Source organism: Montipora foliosa, chromosome 9, assembly GCF_036669935.1.
Source record: "Montipora foliosa isolate CH-2021 chromosome 9, ASM3666993v2, whole genome shotgun sequence".
Taxonomy (NCBI): Eukaryota; Metazoa; Cnidaria; class Anthozoa; order Scleractinia; family Acroporidae; genus Montipora; species Montipora foliosa.
Window position 1 is genome coordinate 12845170 of NC_090877.1, and position 17208 is coordinate 12862377.

Below are 17208 nucleotides of genomic sequence, written 5' to 3' on the forward strand. Positions count from 1 at the left end.
TACTCACAGCTCCAAACCGCCCTTGTCAATATAGCGTAAGAATTAGATAGCTTATATATTTAAGGCAAAAGTCATTTTATCTGTCATATGGTAAGCACTGGAGTCGCAGATTACAAAGTGTGCGCACGCGCCCTGCTAAAGGTAACATACATACAGGCATAACCTTTATTTCATCTCGAATTTCCGAATAACTACAGGAGCTAATTACATCTAAAATACATAGCATACAGAGGTACCTACTAAATACATAATATTTAAAGATATATTGATTAAAAAGAGAAGCCGCTGTACAAAATTCGGCCATGGATTCTCTTTTAAAACCAGTAAACTCATAGGTACGGATAAAATAAGCTAGCGCATTCCGACACTTAGCTGATACGTAAGAAAAAAGAGAACTAAGACCATAACTGGTTGTTCCAGGTTTATTGAGGAACAGAATGTGATTTTCGCGAAGATCATGCATAAGAAGGGGACGGGAGAGAAAATGCATTTTTCATATAAGCAGAAAAACCCTTTTTTAAAAAAAAAACAAAACAAAACAAACAAACAAACCAAAAAAAAAAAAAACATACTTTTATCAAGTAACACTTGGAAACTTTGAACGCGCTTATTGCATAGAGATGTAGAGCTTGGCTTTCGTAGTAAGAGGACAGGTAATCTGCAAATATACATATCGTTATTCTCTTATTTACATTATTATACCGTTTCTTTGACACGAGAATTACAGCGAATTGAAAGCACAACTTTGTCGCGAATTTTCTATGATAAAAACTTGTTCAGAAATCCAAAATATAAGTTAACCGCATACACCAGGCCTACGCCTGGGTATCTGGCTAGAAATCATTTCCTCTGGCCGCGCTTCAGCCATTCGATGAGGGCCAGTTGCCTCGCTCATGCCCAAAACGAATTCTGGGTAATTCTGCCATTCCATGACAAGGGAAGACTCCCGATTCTCATTTCATAGTTTTTTTTTTCTTTTTATAAGTGTCGGGCCACCCAGTCCTACCAGTAAAATACCGCATCGATTAAAGTTTTTAGCTTACAAAACTTGACCAAATTGTACCGGTAGGGCCTGGAATTGGTTCACAGATAGGCCAGAGAGACAATTTCACTCGTGAAGCGCCATGTTTACAACAGCGCATTTTAGGCGTCCCAGTCTGCATGAAAAGCATCTCTCAGACACGCACGGTTCTTACGTTACGTTTATGCCTGTAGAATCCTGCTAAAAACCATGCAGCATCTTAATTTCGTTGGTAGGCTAGGTATCGGAGCGCCTGATCATTCACGCATGCGCTGACGGAATGTTTGAAAAAGAGAGAAAAACGCAGTACCTCCAGACACCGGCGCTGGAGCGTCGTACCAAACGAGTCATCCCGGGATTTCGGCCCGTGCGATCGCTTTTGGACGCAGTTGGCCCTTCGCTGCTTTCTGCTACCGACCTTGCCTCCCGGTACGGCATTGAGGGAGAGATATGTCGGCCCCTAAACCATATGTGACAAATCCCACGCCTACTCACAGCTCCAAACCGCCCTTGTCAATATAGCGTAAGAATTAGATAGCTTATATATTTAAGGCAAAAGTCATTTTATCTGTCATATGGTAAGCACTGGAGTCGCAGATTACAAAGTGTGCGCACGCGCCCTGCTAAAGGTAACATACATACAGGCATAACCTTTATTTCATCTCGAATTTCCGAATAACTACAGGAGCTAATTACATCTAAAATACATAGCATACAGAGGTACCTACTAAATACATAATATTTAAAGATATATTGATTAAAAAGAGAAGCCGCTGTACAAAATTCGGCCATGGATTCTCTTTTAAAACCAGTAAACTCATAGGTACGGATAAAATAAGCTAGCGCATTCCGACACTTAGCTGATACGTAAGAAAAAAGAGAACTAAGACCATAACTGGTTGTTCCAGGTTTATTGAGGAACAGAATGTGATTTTCGCGAAGATCATGCATAAGAAGGGGACGGGAGAGAAAATGCATTTTTCATATAAGCAGAAAAACCCTTTTTAAAAAAAAAAAACAAAACAAAACAAACAAACAAACCAAAAAAAAAAAAAACATACTTTTATCAAGTAACACTTGGAAACTTTGAACGCGCTTATTGCATAGAGATGTAGAGCTTGGCTTTCGTAGTAAGAGGACAGGTAATCTGCAAATATACATATCGTTATTCTCTTATTTACATTATTATACCGTTTCTTTGACACGAGAATTACAGCGAATTGAAAGCACAACTTTGTCGCGAATTTTCTATGATAAAAACTTGTTCAGAAATCCAAAATATAAGTTAACCGCATACACCAGGCCTACGCCTGGGTATCTGGCTAGAAATCATTTCCTCTGGCCGCGCTTCAGCCATTCGATGAGGGCCAGTTGCCTCGCTCATGCCCAAAACGAATTCTGGGTAATTCTGCCATTCCATGACAAGGGAAGACTCCCGATTCTCATTTCATAGTTTTTTTTTTCTTTTTATAAGTGTCGGGCCACCCAGTCCTACCAGTAAAATACCGCATCGATTAAAGTTTTTAGCTTACAAAACTTGACCAAATTGTACCGGTAGGGCCTGGAATTGGTTCACAGATAGGCCAGAGAGACAATTTCACTCGTGAAGCGCCATGTTTACAACAGCGCATTTTAGGCGTCCCAGTCTGCATGAAAAGCATCTCTCAGACACGCACGGTTCTTACGTTACGTTTATGCCTGTAGAATCCTGCTAAAAACCATGCAGCATCTTAATTTCGTTGGTAGGCTAGGTATCGGAGCGCCTGATCATTCACGCATGCGCTGACGGAATGTTTGAAAAAGAGAGAAAAACGCAGTACCTCCAGACACCGGCGCTGGAGCGTCGTACCAAACGAGTCATCCCGGGATTTCGGCCCGTGCGATCGCTTTTGGACGCAGTTGGCCCTTCGCTGCTTTCTGCTACCGACCTTGCCTCCCGGTACGGCATTGAGGGAGAGATATGTCGGCCCCTAAACCATATGTGACAAATCCCACGCCTACTCACAGCTCCAAACCGCCCTTGTCAATATAGCGTAAGAATTAGATAGCTTATATATTTAAGGCAAAAGTCATTTTATCTGTCATATGGTAAGCACTGGAGTCGCAGATTACAAAGTGTGCGCACGCGCCCTGCTAAAGGTAACATACATACAGGCATAACCTTTATTTCATCTCGAATTTCCGAATAACTACAGGAGCTAATTACATCTAAAATACATAGCATACAGAGGTACCTACTAAATACATAATATTTAAAGATATATTGATTAAAAAGAGAAGCCGCTGTACAAAATTCGGCCATGGATTCTCTTTTAAAACCAGTAAACTCATAGGTACGGATAAAATAAGCTAGCGCATTCCGACACTTAGCTGATACGTAAGAAAAAAGAGAACTAAGACCATAACTGGTTGTTCCAGGTTTATTGAGGAACAGAATGTGATTTTCGCGAAGATCATGCATAAGAAGGGGACGGGAGAGAAAATGCATTTTTCATATAAGCAGAAAAACCCTTTTTTAAAAAAAAAACAAAACAAAACAAACAAACAAACCAAAAAAAAAAAAAACATACTTTTATCAAGTAACACTTGGAAACTTTGAACGCGCTTATTGCATAGAGATGTAGAGCTTGGCTTTCGTAGTAAGAGGACAGGTAATCTGCAAATATACATATCGTTATTCTCTTATTTACATTATTATACCGTTTCTTTGACACGAGAATTACAGCGAATTGAAAGCACAACTTTGTCGCGAATTTTCTATGATAAAAACTTGTTCAGAAATCCAAAATATAAGTTAACCGCATACACCAGGCCTACGCCTGGGTATCTGGCTAGAAATCATTTCCTCTGGCCGCGCTTCAGCCATTCGATGAGGGCCAGTTGCCTCGCTCATGCCCAAAACGAATTCTGGGTAATTCTGCCATTCCATGACAAGGGAAGACTCCCGATTCTCATTTCATAGTTTTTTTTTTCTTTTTATAAGTGTCGGGCCACCCAGTCCTACCAGTAAAATACCGCATCGATTAAAGTTTTTAGCTTACAAAACTTGACCAAATTGTACCGGTAGGGCCTGGAATTGGTTCACAGATAGGCCAGAGAGACAATTTCACTCGTGAAGCGCCATGTTTACAACAGCGCATTTTAGGCGTCCCAGTCTGCATGAAAAGCATCTCTCAGACACGCACGGTTCTTACGTTACGTTTATGCCTGTAGAATCCTGCTAAAAACCATGCAGCATCTTAATTTCGTTGGTAGGCTAGGTATCGGAGCGCCTGATCATTCACGCATGCGCTGACGGAATGTTTGAAAAAGAGAGAAAAACGCAGTACCTCCAGACACCGGCGCTGGAGCGTCGTACCAAACGAGTCATCCCGGGATTTCGGCCCGTGCGATCGCTTTTGGACGCAGTTGGCCCTTCGCTGCTTTCTGCTACCGACCTTGCCTCCCGGTACGGCATTGAGGGAGAGATATGTCGGCCCCTAAACCATATGTGACAAATCCCACGCCTACTCACAGCTCCAAACCGCCCTTGTCAATATAGCGTAAGAATTAGATAGCTTATATATTTAAGGCAAAAGTCATTTTATCTGTCATATGGTAAGCACTGGAGTCGCAGATTACAAAGTGTGCGCACGCGCCCTGCTAAAGGTAACATACATACAGGCATAACCTTTATTTCATCTCGAATTTCCGAATAACTACAGGAGCTAATTACATCTAAAATACATAGCATACAGAGGTACCTACTAAATACATAATATTTAAAGATATATTGATTAAAAAGAGAAGCCGCTGTACAAAATTCGGCCATGGATTCTCTTTTAAAACCAGTAAACTCATAGGTACGGATAAAATAAGCTAGCGCATTCCGACACTTAGCTGATACGTAAGAAAAAAGAGAACTAAGACCATAACTGGTTGTTCCAGGTTTATTGAGGAACAGAATGTGATTTTCGCGAAGATCATGCATAAGAAGGGGACGGGAGAGAAAATGCATTTTTCATATAAGCAGAAAAACCCTTTTTTAAAAAAAAAACAAAACAAAACAAACAAACAAACCAAAAAAAAAAAAACATACTTTTATCAAGTAACACTTGGAAACTTTGAACGCGCTTATTGCATAGAGATGTAGAGCTTGGCTTTCGTAGTAAGAGGACAGGTAATCTGCAAATATACATATCGTTATTCTCTTATTTACATTATTATACCGTTTCTTTGACACGAGAATTACAGCGAATTGAAAGCACAACTTTGTCGCGAATTTTCTATGATAAAAACTTGTTCAGAAATCCAAAATATAAGTTAACCGCATACACCAGGCCTACGCCTGGGTATCTGGCTAGAAATCATTTCCTCTGGCCGCGCTTCAGCCATTCGATGAGGGCCAGTTGCCTCGCTCATGCCCAAAACGAATTCTGGGTAATTCTGCCATTCCATGACAAGGGAAGACTCCCGATTCTCATTTCATAGTTTTTTTTTTCTTTTTATAAGTGTCGGGCCACCCAGTCCTACCAGTAAAATACCGCATCGATTAAAGTTTTTAGCTTACAAAACTTGACCAAATTGTACCGGTAGGGCCTGGAATTGGTTCACAGATAGGCCAGAGAGACAATTTCACTCGTGAAGCGCCATGTTTACAACAGCGCATTTTAGGCGTCCCAGTCTGCATGAAAAGCATCTCTCAGACACGCACGGTTCTTACGTTACGTTTATGCCTGTAGAATCCTGCTAAAAACCATGCAGCATCTTAATTTCGTTGGTAGGCTAGGTATCGGAGCGCCTGATCATTCACGCATGCGCTGACGGAATGTTTGAAAAAGAGAGAAAAACGCAGTACCTCCAGACACCGGCGCTGGAGCGTCGTACCAAACGAGTCATCCCGGGATTTCGGCCCGTGCGATCGCTTTTGGACGCAGTTGGCCCTTCGCTGCTTTCTGCTACCGACCTTGCCTCCCGGTACGGCATTGAGGGAGAGATATGTCGGCCCCTAAACCATATGTGACAAATCCCACGCCTACTCACAGCTCCAAACCGCCCTTGTCAATATAGCGTAAGAATTAGATAGCTTATATATTTAAGGCAAAAGTCATTTTATCTGTCATATGGTAAGCACTGGAGTCGCAGATTACAAAGTGTGCGCACGCGCCCTGCTAAAGGTAACATACATACAGGCATAACCTTTATTTCATCTCGAATTTCCGAATAACTACAGGAGCTAATTACATCTAAAATACATAGCATACAGAGGTACCTACTAAATACATAATATTTAAAGATATATTGATTAAAAAGAGAAGCCGCTGTACAAAATTCGGCCATGGATTCTCTTTTAAAACCAGTAAACTCATAGGTACGGATAAAATAAGCTAGCGCATTCCGACACTTAGCTGATACGTAAGAAAAAAGAGAACTAAGACCATAACTGGTTGTTCCAGGTTTATTGAGGAACAGAATGTGATTTTCGCGAAGATCATGCATAAGAAGGGGACGGGAGAGAAAATGCATTTTTCATATAAGCAGAAAAACCCTTTTTTAAAAAAAAACAAAACAAAACAAACAAACAAACCAAAAAAAAAAAAAACATACTTTTATCAAGTAACACTTGGAAACTTTGAACGCGCTTATTGCATAGAGATGTAGAGCTTGGCTTTCGTAGTAAGAGGACAGGTAATCTGCAAATATACATATCGTTATTCTCTTATTTACATTATTATACCGTTTCTTTGACACGAGAATTACAGCGAATTGAAAGCACAACTTTGTCGCGAATTTTCTATGATAAAAACTTGTTCAGAAATCCAAAATATAAGTTAACCGCATACACCAGGCCTACGCCTGGGTATCTGGCTAGAAATCATTTCCTCTGGCCGCGCTTCAGCCATTCGATGAGGGCCAGTTGCCTCGCTCATGCCCAAAACGAATTCTGGGTAATTCTGCCATTCCATGACAAGGGAAGACTCCCGATTCTCATTTCATAGTTTTTTTTTTCTTTTTATAAGTGTCGGGCCACCCAGTCCTACCAGTAAAATACCGCATCGATTAAAGTTTTTAGCTTACAAAACTTGACCAAATTGTACCGGTAGGGCCTGGAATTGGTTCACAGATAGGCCAGAGAGACAATTTCACTCGTGAAGCGCCATGTTTACAACAGCGCATTTTAGGCGTCCCAGTCTGCATGAAAAGCATCTCTCAGACACGCACGGTTCTTACGTTACGTTTATGCCTGTAGAATCCTGCTAAAAACCATGCAGCATCTTAATTTCGTTGGTAGGCTAGGTATCGGAGCGCCTGATCATTCACGCATGCGCTGACGGAATGTTTGAAAAAGAGAGAAAAACGCAGTACCTCCAGACACCGGCGCTGGAGCGTCGTACCAAACGAGTCATCCCGGGATTTCGGCCCGTGCGATCGCTTTTGGACGCAGTTGGCCCTTCGCTGCTTTCTGCTACCGACCTTGCCTCCCGGTACGGCATTGAGGGAGAGATATGTCGGCCCCTAAACCATATGTGACAAATCCCACGCCTACTCACAGCTCCAAACCGCCCTTGTCAATATAGCGTAAGAATTAGATAGCTTATATATTTAAGGCAAAAGTCATTTTATCTGTCATATGGTAAGCACTGGAGTCGCAGATTACAAAGTGTGCGCACGCGCCCTGCTAAAGGTAACATACATACAGGCATAACCTTTATTTCATCTCGAATTTCCGAATAACTACAGGAGCTAATTACATCTAAAATACATAGCATACAGAGGTACCTACTAAATACATAATATTTAAAGATATATTGATTAAAAAGAGAAGCCGCTGTACAAAATTCGGCCATGGATTCTCTTTTAAAACCAGTAAACTCATAGGTACGGATAAAATAAGCTAGCGCATTCCGACACTTAGCTGATACGTAAGAAAAAAGAGAACTAAGACCATAACTGGTTGTTCCAGGTTTATTGAGGAACAGAATGTGATTTTCGCGAAGATCATGCATAAGAAGGGGACGGGAGAGAAAATGCATTTTTCATATAAGCAGAAAAACCCTTTTTTAAAAAAAAAACAAAACAAAACAAACAAACAAACCAAAAAAAAAAAAAACATACTTTTATCAAGTAACACTTGGAAACTTTGAACGCGCTTATTGCATAGAGATGTAGAGCTTGGCTTTCGTAGTAAGAGGACAGGTAATCTGCAAATATACATATCGTTATTCTCTTATTTACATTATTATACCGTTTCTTTGACACGAGAATTACAGCGAATTGAAAGCACAACTTTGTCGCGAATTTTCTATGATAAAAACTTGTTCAGAAATCCAAAATATAAGTTAACCGCATACACCAGGCCTACGCCTGGGTATCTGGCTAGAAATCATTTCCTCTGGCCGCGCTTCAGCCATTCGATGAGGGCCAGTTGCCTCGCTCATGCCCAAAACGAATTCTGGGTAATTCTGCCATTCCATGACAAGGGAAGACTCCCGATTCTCATTTCATAGTTTTTTTTTTCTTTTTATAAGTGTCGGGCCACCCAGTCCTACCAGTAAAATACCGCATCGATTAAAGTTTTTAGCTTACAAAACTTGACCAAATTGTACCGGTAGGGCCTGGAATTGGTTCACAGATAGGCCAGAGAGACAATTTCACTCGTGAAGCGCCATGTTTACAACAGCGCATTTTAGGCGTCCCAGTCTGCATGAAAAGCATCTCTCAGACACGCACGGTTCTTACGTTACGTTTATGCCTGTAGAATCCTGCTAAAAACCATGCAGCATCTTAATTTCGTTGGTAGGCTAGGTATCGGAGCGCCTGATCATTCACGCATGCGCTGACGGAATGTTTGAAAAAGAGAGAAAAACGCAGTACCTCCAGACACCGGCGCTGGAGCGTCGTACCAAACGAGTCATCCCGGGATTTCGGCCCGTGCGATCGCTTTTGGACGCAGTTGGCCCTTCGCTGCTTTCTGCTACCGACCTTGCCTCCCGGTACGGCATTGAGGGAGAGATATGTCGGCCCCTAAACCATATGTGACAAATCCCACGCCTACTCACAGCTCCAAACCGCCCTTGTCAATATAGCGTAAGAATTAGATAGCTTATATATTTAAGGCAAAAGTCATTTTATCTGTCATATGGTAAGCACTGGAGTCGCAGATTACAAAGTGTGCGCACGCGCCCTGCTAAAGGTAACATACATACAGGCATAACCTTTATTTCATCTCGAATTTCCGAATAACTACAGGAGCTAATTACATCTAAAATACATAGCATACAGAGGTACCTACTAAATACATAATATTTAAAGATATATTGATTAAAAAGAGAAGCCGCTGTACAAAATTCGGCCATGGATTCTCTTTTAAAACCAGTAAACTCATAGGTACGGATAAAATAAGCTAGCGCATTCCGACACTTAGCTGATACGTAAGAAAAAAGAGAACTAAGACCATAACTGGTTGTTCCAGGTTTATTGAGGAACAGAATGTGATTTTCGCGAAGATCATGCATAAGAAGGGGACGGGAGAGAAAATGCATTTTTCATATAAGCAGAAAAACCCTTTTTTAAAAAAAAACAAAACAAAACAAACAAACAAACCAAAAAAAAAAAAACATACTTTTATCAAGTAACACTTGGAAACTTTGAACGCGCTTATTGCATAGAGATGTAGAGCTTGGCTTTCGTAGTAAGAGGACAGGTAATCTGCAAATATACATATCGTTATTCTCTTATTTACATTATTATACCGTTTCTTTGACACGAGAATTACAGCGAATTGAAAGCACAACTTTGTCGCGAATTTTCTATGATAAAAACTTGTTCAGAAATCCAAAATATAAGTTAACCGCATACACCAGGCCTACGCCTGGGTATCTGGCTAGAAATCATTTCCTCTGGCCGCGCTTCAGCCATTCGATGAGGGCCAGTTGCCTCGCTCATGCCCAAAACGAATTCTGGGTAATTCTGCCATTCCATGACAAGGGAAGACTCCCGATTCTCATTTCATAGTTTTTTTTTTCTTTTTATAAGTGTCGGGCCACCCAGTCCTACCAGTAAAATACCGCATCGATTAAAGTTTTTAGCTTACAAAACTTGACCAAATTGTACCGGTAGGGCCTGGAATTGGTTCACAGATAGGCCAGAGAGACAATTTCACTCGTGAAGCGCCATGTTTACAACAGCGCATTTTAGGCGTCCCAGTCTGCATGAAAAGCATCTCTCAGACACGCACGGTTCTTACGTTACGTTTATGCCTGTAGAATCCTGCTAAAAACCATGCAGCATCTTAATTTCGTTGGTAGGCTAGGTATCGGAGCGCCTGATCATTCACGCATGCGCTGACGGAATGTTTGAAAAAGAGAGAAAAACGCAGTACCTCCAGACACCGGCGCTGGAGCGTCGTACCAAACGAGTCATCCCGGGATTTCGGCCCGTGCGATCGCTTTTGGACGCAGTTGGCCCTTCGCTGCTTTCTGCTACCGACCTTGCCTCCCGGTACGGCATTGAGGGAGAGATATGTCGGCCCCTAAACCATATGTGACAAATCCCACGCCTACTCACAGCTCCAAACCGCCCTTGTCAATATAGCGTAAGAATTAGATAGCTTATATATTTAAGGCAAAAGTCATTTTATCTGTCATATGGTAAGCACTGGAGTCGCAGATTACAAAGTGTGCGCACGCGCCCTGCTAAAGGTAACATACATACAGGCATAACCTTTATTTCATCTCGAATTTCCGAATAACTACAGGAGCTAATTACATCTAAAATACATAGCATACAGAGGTACCTACTAAATACATAATATTTAAAGATATATTGATTAAAAAGAGAAGCCGCTGTACAAAATTCGGCCATGGATTCTCTTTTAAAACCAGTAAACTCATAGGTACGGATAAAATAAGCTAGCGCATTCCGACACTTAGCTGATACGTAAGAAAAAAGAGAACTAAGACCATAACTGGTTGTTCCAGGTTTATTGAGGAACAGAATGTGATTTTCGCGAAGATCATGCATAAGAAGGGGACGGGAGAGAAAATGCATTTTTCATATAAGCAGAAAAACCCTTTTTTAAAAAAAAAACAAAACAAAACAAACAAACAAACCAAAAAAAAAAAAAACATACTTTTATCAAGTAACACTTGGAAACTTTGAACGCGCTTATTGCATAGAGATGTAGAGCTTGGCTTTCGTAGTAAGAGGACAGGTAATCTGCAAATATACATATCGTTATTCTCTTATTTACATTATTATACCGTTTCTTTGACACGAGAATTACAGCGAATTGAAAGCACAACTTTGTCGCGAATTTTCTATGATAAAAACTTGTTCAGAAATCCAAAATATAAGTTAACCGCATACACCAGGCCTACGCCTGGGTATCTGGCTAGAAATCATTTCCTCTGGCCGCGCTTCAGCCATTCGATGAGGGCCAGTTGCCTCGCTCATGCCCAAAACGAATTCTGGGTAATTCTGCCATTCCATGACAAGGGAAGACTCCCGATTCTCATTTCATAGTTTTTTTTTTCTTTTTATAAGTGTCGGGCCACCCAGTCCTACCAGTAAAATACCGCATCGATTAAAGTTTTTAGCTTACAAAACTTGACCAAATTGTACCGGTAGGGCCTGGAATTGGTTCACAGATAGGCCAGAGAGACAATTTCACTCGTGAAGCGCCATGTTTACAACAGCGCATTTTAGGCGTCCCAGTCTGCATGAAAAGCATCTCTCAGACACGCACGGTTCTTACGTTACGTTTATGCCTGTAGAATCCTGCTAAAAACCATGCAGCATCTTAATTTCGTTGGTAGGCTAGGTATCGGAGCGCCTGATCATTCACGCATGCGCTGACGGAATGTTTGAAAAAGAGAGAAAAACGCAGTACCTCCAGACACCGGCGCTGGAGCGTCGTACCAAACGAGTCATCCCGGGATTTCGGCCCGTGCGATCGCTTTTGGACGCAGTTGGCCCTTCGCTGCTTTCTGCTACCGACCTTGCCTCCCGGTACGGCATTGAGGGAGAGATATGTCGGCCCCTAAACCATATGTGACAAATCCCACGCCTACTCACAGCTCCAAACCGCCCTTGTCAATATAGCGTAAGAATTAGATAGCTTATATATTTAAGGCAAAAGTCATTTTATCTGTCATATGGTAAGCACTGGAGTCGCAGATTACAAAGTGTGCGCACGCGCCCTGCTAAAGGTAACATACATACAGGCATAACCTTTATTTCATCTCGAATTTCCGAATAACTACAGGAGCTAATTACATCTAAAATACATAGCATACAGAGGTACCTACTAAATACATAATATTTAAAGATATATTGATTAAAAAGAGAAGCCGCTGTACAAAATTCGGCCATGGATTCTCTTTTAAAACCAGTAAACTCATAGGTACGGATAAAATAAGCTAGCGCATTCCGACACTTAGCTGATACGTAAGAAAAAAGAGAACTAAGACCATAACTGGTTGTTCCAGGTTTATTGAGGAACAGAATGTGATTTTCGCGAAGATCATGCATAAGAAGGGGACGGGAGAGAAAATGCATTTTTCATATAAGCAGAAAAACCCTTTTTTAAAAAAAAAACAAAACAAAACAAACAAACAAACCAAAAAAAAAAAAACATACTTTTATCAAGTAACACTTGGAAACTTTGAACGCGCTTATTGCATAGAGATGTAGAGCTTGGCTTTCGTAGTAAGAGGACAGGTAATCTGCAAATATACATATCGTTATTCTCTTATTTACATTATTATACCGTTTCTTTGACACGAGAATTACAGCGAATTGAAAGCACAACTTTGTCGCGAATTTTCTATGATAAAAACTTGTTCAGAAATCCAAAATATAAGTTAACCGCATACACCAGGCCTACGCCTGGGTATCTGGCTAGAAATCATTTCCTCTGGCCGCGCTTCAGCCATTCGATGAGGGCCAGTTGCCTCGCTCATGCCCAAAACGAATTCTGGGTAATTCTGCCATTCCATGACAAGGGAAGACTCCCGATTCTCATTTCATAGTTTTTTTTTTCTTTTTATAAGTGTCGGGCCACCCAGTCCTACCAGTAAAATACCGCATCGATTAAAGTTTTTAGCTTACAAAACTTGACCAAATTGTACCGGTAGGGCCTGGAATTGGTTCACAGATAGGCCAGAGAGACAATTTCACTCGTGAAGCGCCATGTTTACAACAGCGCATTTTAGGCGTCCCAGTCTGCATGAAAAGCATCTCTCAGACACGCACGGTTCTTACGTTACGTTTATGCCTGTAGAATCCTGCTAAAAACCATGCAGCATCTTAATTTCGTTGGTAGGCTAGGTATCGGAGCGCCTGATCATTCACGCATGCGCTGACGGAATGTTTGAAAAAGAGAGAAAAACGCAGTACCTCCAGACACCGGCGCTGGAGCGTCGTACCAAACGAGTCATCCCGGGATTTCGGCCCGTGCGATCGCTTTTGGACGCAGTTGGCCCTTCGCTGCTTTCTGCTACCGACCTTGCCTCCCGGTACGGCATTGAGGGAGAGATATGTCGGCCCCTAAACCATATGTGACAAATCCCACGCCTACTCACAGCTCCAAACCGCCCTTGTCAATATAGCGTAAGAATTAGATAGCTTATATATTTAAGGCAAAAGTCATTTTATCTGTCATATGGTAAGCACTGGAGTCGCAGATTACAAAGTGTGCGCACGCGCCCTGCTAAAGGTAACATACATACAGGCATAACCTTTATTTCATCTCGAATTTCCGAATAACTACAGGAGCTAATTACATCTAAAATACATAGCATACAGAGGTACCTACTAAATACATAATATTTAAAGATATATTGATTAAAAAGAGAAGCCGCTGTACAAAATTCGGCCATGGATTCTCTTTTAAAACCAGTAAACTCATAGGTACGGATAAAATAAGCTAGCGCATTCCGACACTTAGCTGATACGTAAGAAAAAAGAGAACTAAGACCATAACTGGTTGTTCCAGGTTTATTGAGGAACAGAATGTGATTTTCGCGAAGATCATGCATAAGAAGGGGACGGGAGAGAAAATGCATTTTTCATATAAGCAGAAAAACCCTTTTTTAAAAAAAAAACAAAACAAAACAAACAAACAAACCAAAAAAAAAAACAACATACTTTTATCAAGTAACACTTGGAAACTTTGAACGCGCTTATTGCATAGAGATGTAGAGCTTGGCTTTCGTAGTAAGAGGACAGGTAATCTGCAAATATACATATCGTTATTCTCTTATTTACATTATTATACCGTTTCTTTGACACGAGAATTACAGCGAATTGAAAGCACAACTTTGTCGCGAATTTTCTATGATAAAAACTTGTTCAGAAATCCAAAATATAAGTTAACCGCATACACCAGGCCTACGCCTGGGTATCTGGCTAGAAATCATTTCCTCTGGCCGCGCTTCAGCCATTCGATGAGGGCCAGTTGCCTCGCTCATGCCCAAAACGAATTCTGGGTAATTCTGCCATTCCATGACAAGGGAAGACTCCCGATTCTCATTTCATAGTTTTTTTTTTCTTTTTATAAGTGTCGGGCCACCCAGTCCTACCAGTAAAATACCGCATCGATTAAAGTTTTTAGCTTACAAAACTTGACCAAATTGTACCGGTAGGGCCTGGAATTGGTTCACAGATAGGCCAGAGAGACAATTTCACTCGTGAAGCGCCATCTTTACAACAGCGCATTTTAGGCGTCCCAGTCTGCATGAAAAGCATCTCTCACCTTTGTTTTCTTTCAAAGGCTTGCCTTTACCCACATTCCAGCTTAATGATGCTAGCCTGGGGGCTTCTGTGGACGAAGATGCCCCGAACAATCACTTATAAAATGATAAACTTACCAGAGTTAAGGCAACTCGCTTCCTAACACCAACCGTTGACATTTGTCACGTGATACCCACACCTGAGCCCACATTGACCGACAACCGCAGATGTCTCAGTGAGATCTTCTTATACGGAGAAGCCAAGTGCGTACATCGTTCGACAATACAAGTGCAAAATAAAAATAGCAAGGACTTAGCACTAAAGGGTCAAGCAGACTGGTGAGGACTGGTGGGGAAGGAATTGAAAGAACAGGTCATTCAATTTGATGCCATAATGGTACTCAGTGTGATATTTGTGAAACCTGTTACCATGGCTCTTGCGTGGGGATTACTGAAGGAGATGGAGAGGAATTGCAATAGTTTTATCGTCATATTGTGCATGCCGCTTGACTATGCACAGAGTTATTACAATCTAGTTTAATAATGCTTCACAAAAGAATGCCAGTTATGTTTTTCTTGTGTTTCTAAATAAATATAGAATTCATTTAAGGTGCTGGGTATTATTTTCTAGTTATAGTTAGGTTATGGATTGGCCAGTATAATTGTACTTAAAAATGTTAATCTTGCATTTTATTTGTAACTCTTATCCCCCTCTAGGAGGGGCGAACTTTGCTTGTTTTGTAGCCCCATCTATAAGGGGGAAATTGAAAACTTTGGGTGAGCCCTTTGCAAATTCCACTTCCTTGCCTAGGGTTCCCCCCCTCCCCCCACCAGGGGATGGCCAATGATAGGTGCATTAGTTATCATGGAATCAAGGGCTATATGATTACTGATGTCTTGAACTTTGTCCATGAAAAATTGACTTTAGGTTGCTATCGTGATGTGGAGGAGACACAGCCTTTTCAACATTAAAAAAACCTATCTATAACTTTAAACAAACGGTTTTGGTCAGCGTCAACAACCTTTTTCTTGTAATATTCTGCATTGCTCAACAAACTGAGTTATGAAGCCACTCAGTTTGGAGCAGGTCAATCTGTTGGCCTCATTTGTTTGCGCGGAAAGGACTCAATGAATGAAAAAATGTGCGGGAAACAATTAGTTTAAAGCATAGCAAAAAAAAAAAGGTAAAGGAACCATGTCATACAGGTTACGCAGGGTCTCTTTCGATCTTCCTAGATAAGTCGGGAAGAGAAAAGTAGACTCTGCCAGCCGGCTCGACTTTCTTTGATTTGCCGCTCATCCAAAGAAATGGATGGGTCAGTCCAGTTTCGACTTGTCAAACCTGTTTTTTTTTAATTTGTGCGCATAATCAATCGTCACGCGTCATCAATATTTTTAAAATTTACAACAGCGTGACAATTTTTAAACGTCTAAATTCCCATGAGTATTTTCTCCGTATGTCGGTTACAGAAACTAGTTTGCCAGAATTGAGAAACCTATTAATTTTTTCAGTTAAAATTGAAATGGCAATTTGAAAACTTGAACTATCTTGAGTTTCGAAGGAAATAATTCCTTGGTTGTCGTATGTCTGCCAGAGTTGTTCGAAAATATCCCTACTCACTAGTCACGCTTGACTGACTCCCGAATACGTTTGAATTTTTAACGCATGCTCAACACGAAATGTTGAGCCGGCTGGCAGAGTCTCCTTTCCTCTTCCCGACTTATCTAGGAAGATCGAAAGAAACTCTGCTCGCAGGGTAGTTGCACAGTTACTTAGACTAAAAACTGCATTGTTCCTTTTGCCATTTCATCATTGTTAACAAAAGCATATGCGTAAAATCGGTGTAGTCCAGTGCGTATAAAAAATGCCTGCCTAACATATGGAAAAAAACAATGATTGCAGTATCATATATATATATCTATCGCTCGAAATATTACCAAGTATAACGTACATAAAGTAGCACGGAACTGAGCCGCAAGTACGAAAGGGATCTGCCACCTGCCACGTATGGTCCACACGTATGGTCTAGGGGCCTGCCTCACTGCCTATGGGGATCTGACAGCTGCAAGGGGGCCCAAGGTTGGGACTGGTATAAGTGATCCGTGGGCCGAAATGTCGGGGGTTATTGTCATGGTGCAACGCTCAGGCTTAAATGTCCAGAGGAACCGCTACTGGTTCCTTTTTCTGTTTTAGGCATTTGTTCTGCACATGCGCAAATCGTCTGGTGCACCATCTCACGTGGGAGTAAAATAATTAATGGTGGTGACTAGAATGACTAGAGTTTTGTGTATATCAAGTACCAAACGACCTTACTATATTTTTACTACGTATAAATATGGTGCCACCAGAGCAATTTATGAAAGCTAACCATTTCGAGTTGTCTCTTAGACCTAATCACTAGATATCAGTGGCTGTGCCTGACCCGGCAGTTATTCTCTGCCTAAATAGAGTGTCGGTTATCTACCAAAGCGGGT